A 7200-nucleotide genomic window follows, 5' to 3' on the forward strand; every position below is an offset into this window, starting at 1 on the left:
ATGTGGTTTAGTTACAACATAATTGTTGAAATGCAGAAAATGGCACAAAAGAAGAACATGATTTGATTCGGGTTCATGATGAGGTACATTGTGTGAAATGGAGGACGTTCGTACACAAACGCTGGAGGCCAAGTTTATGATGGGATGCTATTTCTTTCATGCAGTATTTGATGGTTCTAAAATGAAGTGTGACCTAAAGTGGTTCAAAGCTTGCAGACAAAGAAAAATAATCAGTAAAACAATACCACCATTTAGAAAATAAATGATCAAGATCTTAAGCAGTCTAGCCTCCAGAAACTGCTCTTGGAGACAGCAATATTAATCAGGTCATATGGAAGGGATGCACATCTGGATTTCTCCACTGGTGTCCGCAAGGCTCAGTCCTGGGTCCCCTCTATACCTGCTTTCTGAATGAGGAAATATCCTCATGTGGTTGTGTGACCCTGTACAGGATAAGCGGCTACGGATAATAGATGGATGGACGGGTTATTCATGCCACTGCTATGCTGATGATGCACAACTCATAGTCTCCTTTCCACGCTCAGTAATAGCTATCAGCATGCTTGGCAGACTTGCCATTTCCTCATGGATGACAGACAACTCATCTGCAACTAAACCCCAGCAAGTTTGAGCTGTTGTAGATTTCTGGAAACATAGCCTTATGTCAAGATCTTGTGATCTACCTTGAGAAATCTCAACTCATGCAATTTGGCAATGTGCACATCCTTGGAAGGTCTGGCCAAGCATCTATCCTTTTCACCTCACAATGCTAACCTGACTAACCTGTCCTTTAAAACAGTACAGCCTTTTTTTTTTTTAATTCACGGAAGTCTTGTAGTTGCTCGTTCGGTCCCTTGTCATCTCAGGTATTCTAATTTCATGGCATCAAGGAATGATGCCAAGGGAAAAAGTCAATCTGCTTGTCCAAGATGGCCCCAGAAACAGAAGCGCACAATTGTATAAGATGTCTTTGCATGCTATAGAATTAGTTTCCCTTCGCTGGAACTAAAAGGTCCAGACTTGTTCCAGCACAACAGTGCCCCTGTGCACAAAGCAAGCTCCATGAACACATGGTTTACCAGTGCTGGACTGGAAGATTCTCAGGTGGCCAACACAGAACCCTGCCCTCAACCCCACTGAACACCTTTGGGATGAACTGGAACGCTGACTACACCCCGGACCTCTTCACCCAACATCAGTACCTCTTATGGTTGAAAGAAGACAAATCCCCACGGCCACACCCCAAAATCTAGTGGAAAGCCTTCCCAGAAGAGTGACTCTTATTATAACAGTTAACAGGGAGTAAATCTGGAATGAGATGTTCAACAAGCACACATGGGTCTGATGGTTAGGGGTGTATATACTTTTGGCCCATACATTTGAAAGGGAATAATAATTTCCAGGCCTGCTTGTGGAAAACCCCTGCATTGTTTTGATGGTTTTCTTTTTTGCCATGGCCATGAGGAAGTGATCCTTATCTGAACAAATGAGGAAAATCGGACAAGGAAATACTGCAGAGTGTAGAGGGTTCTGTTTTATGTCAACACTACCACTGATTTTCACTTATTGATTCTGTACTGAGTGACCACTTGCAGGACAAGGGGAGGATTGTGACCTAAGCAGCCAGAACACATTCTTGTCTCCTTCAAGGTCATGTTGTATCGGTTATGAGCAGTGTCGAGATCAGAGAATTTTGACTGATGTATCAATCTAAACACCAATTGTTCTCTTGATCATCTGTGGTTGGTAGAAGAGAGCAACTGGACTTGCTTGAAAAATCTTGACGTTTCGCCTCTCATCTGAAAGGCATCCTCAGTTCTGTCTGACTAATAGGGAGTATCAGGTATTCATCCTCTCATGGATCATCATAGAATCAGAATGCTGATGGCTGCATTGTAGGTGGCTGATGACACCCACCTCTGTTCAGTGATGGTCGTTCCAGGTTGACAAAAATGAACGATCCTCTCTGGCTAAGATGTCTGCCAGTTTTCTGGAAGTCCTCTCATACTCCCACACCAGTCGAAGGGATCTCATCCCAAAGTGCGTAGAAACATATCTGTGAAGATACTCAGTCATCCAGGTACATAGTAATCTGTGGTTGGTAGAAGAGAGCAACTGGACTTGCTTGAATACTTGATACTCCCTATTAGTCAGACAGAACTGAGGATGCCTTTCAGATGAGAGGTGAAACATCTTCAAGATTTTTCAAGCAAGTCCAGTTGCTCTCTTCTACCAACCACAGATTACTATGTACCTGGATGACTATCTTCACAAATGTGTTCTCTCGATCATCAATTTCATTTAGCAGACGTTCTTATCCAGAGTGACGTACAACATACCTAGAGCAGCCTGAGGAGCAGTTGGGGGGGGTGTTGGTGCCTTGCTCAAGGGCACTTCAGTCGTTCCTGCTGGTCCAGGGAATCAAACCGGCTTCTCTACCCATTAGGCTTTGGCTTCCCTGTTTTGCACATCATGTTTTGACTGCTGTACAATACCAGTCAATATAAAAAGCCTCAATATAAAAAATGTTTGTCCTTTCGCTGAGCCAGCTTTTTAGGGGGGAAAAGTCTTTCACAGAAAACGGGGTGGGGGTGGTAACTAGGAAGAGAGGAGTGAAGAGACTCGTGCAAGCAATATGTTTGTGGATCAGAAATGTGCTGAGACAGTGAAGATGAAGTGTTTTGAGGCCAAACGGCATGTGGACCTTGGATGCCACAGACGTTTCTGCAAACAGTATCCTCTGTCCACAGAGAAGGAAGAGAGGCTCTCTGAAGTAATCTTTTTTTCTCTTCACTCTTGATTCAAGGAGTCATCGTTCCAACCACATCTCCTTAGAACACATCTGTTAATTCAGGAAGAAACCCAGGATGCTACATGTTTGAATTGAGACGTTGGTCTTGGGAAGAAGAATGTCAAAAACATTACACCCCTGTCCCGCTGTGCCAACTGTCCCTTTTACATGGACATTGCTTCTGACTTGGTTACTACCATTACATTAATGCCATTTAGCAGAGTCTTATCCAGAATGAAGTACAGCAAACCCTGGGGAGCAGGTTGGGGGTTAGGTAATCCTGGGGGTTAGATACCTTGCTCAAGGGCATTTCAGCCATTCCTGCTGGTCCAGGGAATCAAACCAGTGACCAATTGTTCCCAAAGCTGCTTCTCTAACCATTAGGCCATGGCTTCCCCAGCAATGAGGTTGGCTTAGTTCAATGCCTTCCTTATCATGCTCAGTTTAAGACTAATGAACCTGTTTTCTGCAAACAATATCCTTTATCCACAGAGAAGGAAGAGAGGATCTCTGAAGTAATCTCTTCTCCTCACTCTTGATTCAAGGGGTCATGATTCCAACCACGTCTCCTTACAACACATCTGTTAATCCAGGAAGAAACCCAGGAGGTAAAGTTTGCCATTTCAAACAAGATCTGAGACGTATAAATGACCTCAAAATTCTTGTTGTGTCAGGTGTGCCTTCTGTTCTTGCCCCTATTCCATCGTATCGTATGCATTTTACTGGTCTGGACCGGTGTTCTGCCTTTTTTCAGCATCCCTTTGCGAGTGTTTTCGAAGGAGCAGTGAACTTTCCAGGTCACTTCGTTATCAGGAGAGAGGCGGAGGTCGTCTGCGTATTGAAGCAGAACACAGCCAGCAGGGGCTGTAAATCCAGTCGCTGCATCTCCTTATGGTGAACAGCAGCAGGGAAGTTGATAAGCCTTGTGCCCTGTTCGCGTGATCACCTTTGTATAAATATTGTTCAATGATTTTATTCAGTCCCAAGTTAATAAAGCCTGGCCTCTATTTTGTCTTGTTTTCTTTCTCCAAGCGCACTGGGGACCAAGGACAGAGTTCTGGTTTTGAGCTAAAGAGATTTGAACCCAACACCAATGAAAACATTCAGTGGTATCACCAAGTATCAAATTGCCTTGAACTGATAGTGTCATAACATGCCTCATAATGTACCAAAAATTATATTTTAAAATTATTATAAGCAGAACACTAATATTTTTATAATGGTCATTAAGATGACATCAGGGGTTTGAGCAAAAAGGAAATTGGTGAGCAACAAGGGTGTGCTCAAAATGTCAGAGCTGACTAATGGAAACCCTGATCAAAGAGGAAGTGAAAACAATAATAGTTCACAAAGACCATCAAATACTAGTAAATGTCATGAGTGTTGCACATTTGATCATCTGACCCGGTCTGTGCACATATGCAACATGTAGCTATGTGTCACAGTGGTGTAGTGGTTAGCGCTGTCGCCTCACAGCAAGAAGGTCCGGGTTCGAGCCCCGTGGCCGGCGAAGGCCTTTCTGTGCGGAGTTTGCATGTTCTCCCCATGTCCGCGTGGGTTTCCTCCGGGTGCTCCGGTTTCCCCCACAGTCCAAAGACATGCAGGTTAGGTTAACTGGTGACTCTAAATTGACCATAGGTGTGAATGAGAGTGTGAATGGTTGTCTGTGTCTGTCAGCCCTGTGATGACCTGGCAACTTGTCCAGGGTGTACCCCGCCTTTCGCCCGTAGTCAGCTGGGATAGGCTCCAGCTTGCCTGCGACCCTGTAGAACAGGATAAAGCAGCTAGAGATAATGAGATGAGATAATGTGTCATGCTTTAAAATATGGTTAGTGTTGGCAAAACTTTTAAAACTAAACCCTGAATCTCTGAAAAGTAGGTGAGGCAGCCTACAGGTCTCCAACAGAAGTCCTCCATCAGCCTCTGGAAAAGTAAATATGATCCATCTACCCTCAGCGGGCCCAGTGTTTTGTTTGTCTGGTTAGATGTCTGTTTAATTTTTTCATTTACAGTTTTTCTCAATTGGAGGAGCACATTCTCAAAACAGCTAAGATTTCTCAGAACTTCGTTGTATAATGCAAGACAGTAAATTAATTTTGCTTCCTTTCAAAGCAGGCATTTTGTCAAAATTATAAGTACACGTCTTTATGTTTAAGCACAAAACTCAACCATTTCAGTCTCAATAAGCAAAACGCCAGCAGTGATTCCCAATAGGAGGAGATCATCCCAAAATTTGTCACCTAACTACCACATGTGCAAATCATCACAGCAGTTTACGGTGGTTTAGCCCCCAGTGTATTAACCCCATCTTCCAGTGTTTTGCACAATCACCGGACACCGAGCCCCATCACTGACTTGAACAGAGGGAAACCGTCTGGGCTTTCTAAGCCTTCAGAGAAGCCAAACATACCAGCATTTCAAATGTTATATTTAATTTTTCATTCTTTCATAATTAAATTATTCTCTTCTAAATCTAATTTGCCCTTATTTTCTATCAAATTTGCTTCAGAAATGAAAGGGTTACTGTCCTGAAGACATTAGTTATCCAATGAAATGTGTTTTTTATTTTTTTTTATTTTTTTATTTTTTTTTGGTGTGTGTTTAGGCTGAGAAGAGTTTAGAGCTGCTCACTCATTGGTTCGGACTTCATGGCCGGGACAGAATGCTATGGCAGTGTATGTTTATGTAGGAGGTGACGTGAATTAACTAATCAGATTTTGATTTATAGTGAGAGCGAGGGACCAAAAAATGATCACCCTCAGCCTTCTTGAAAGCCAGCGCAAGCTTAACCACGGCTCTGCGCCGTCAGCGCGGCAGTGAAGTCACCTTCCAGCCGGTGTAGCGTTCATCAGTAGTGTTAGCGAATGCTAATAAAGCGATCAGTGCTATCTATCGAGAGCAAGTAGCACAGGCTAACGACAAGAAACTAAGATTTCTGTCTCCAGACTCTTCTTCCACGCTGCACTCGGTGCAGTATTTTTCACTCAGACTTAAGTATTCATTTCCCTGTGTAATTTACTTTTAAAATCGACAGTGACGCACAACAGAGCGACCTGGCAGCCTGCTGCTGATCCCTTGCAAAATCCTTTGCCCTGTTGCTTTTTTGGTGTCTGGCAAAGTTTTGGCTGAGCTCAAGTCCCTGCTGTAGTAGTAACGGTTCACCACTGGAATTGAGCCAAGTTTGATCATAATTTTGCTCTCAAAGACACAAATAAGTGGGTTTTTTTTTTTTTTTTTAAATCAGCTTTGAGTTAAGAATCAGAAATAATATAGTCTGCAGCCATATACTGATTGGCGGACATTTTGCTGTGACCACTAACCTGTTTGAACGTTCAAGTGGTTTAGCGCAGTCATTGAATTGAACGGAGTTTGACTGTAATTTTACCTTCTAAGACACCAATAAGTCATTTATGAGAGCTTTTAGAATTGTCAAAAAAAACCTATATAAATATTGATTGGCAGCCATATTGCTGTGACTGAACATCTGACCATAGTTGTGAAAACAACTTTGTCAACTTTTTTTTAGCAGTACAAACTAATCAATAGCTCCAGGCATAACGACAGGCACATGCCTCTGTCGTACAGATAGACTTGACGTTCTTGGGCCTGCTGCAAATTCTCCTGGGTTAGGTGCATGAGTGTGTGGAGTTTGGCGCACAGGTCGATAACGTATTGAATTTCATTTTTATTTGTTGAAGGTCCCTCCTCCCAGTTTTCACGCAGCACATCTAGAATGCCACGCAGCTTACGCCCGTATAATAATTCGAACAGGGAGAATCCCGTGGAGGCTTGTGGGACCTCTTGCACTGCAAATAACAGAGGCTCGAGCCATTTATCCCAGTTGCGTGCGTCCTCGCTTACAAATTTCCGAATTATGTTCTTGAGAGGGCGGTTGAACCGTTTGACTAAGCCATCTGTTTGAGGGTGATAAATGCTGGTGCGGATAGGCTTAATTCCTAGTAACCCATACAGTTCGTGCAGTGTGCATGACCTAAATGTAGTGCCTTGATCAGTCTGGAGATTCCGACCCGGGAGATTATGCGGAAGAGCGCTTCTGCAATACTACGTGCTGAGATATTGCGAAGAGGCACTGCTTCCGGATATCGCGTTGCATAGTCCACCAGGACTAAAATAAAGTGATCTCCTCGTGTTGACCAATCTAATGGCCTGACGAGATCCATCCCAATTCTTTCGAATGGGGTCTCTATTAATGGCAGAGGGCGCAAAGGCGCTTTTGGAATGGCCGTGGGATTTACTAACTGGCATTCGCAGCACACTGTACACCACCTACGGACATCGCCGCGAATCCCTGGCCAATAGAACCAGGCCATTATTGGGGCTAGTGTCTTAACCTGCCCCAAGTGTCCGGCCATGGGATTAAAGTGAGCCGCCTGGAATATAAATTCCCG

Source organism: Neoarius graeffei, chromosome 10 (genome assembly GCF_027579695.1).
Source record: "Neoarius graeffei isolate fNeoGra1 chromosome 10, fNeoGra1.pri, whole genome shotgun sequence".
Classification (NCBI taxonomy): Eukaryota; Metazoa; Chordata; class Actinopteri; order Siluriformes; family Ariidae; genus Neoarius; species Neoarius graeffei.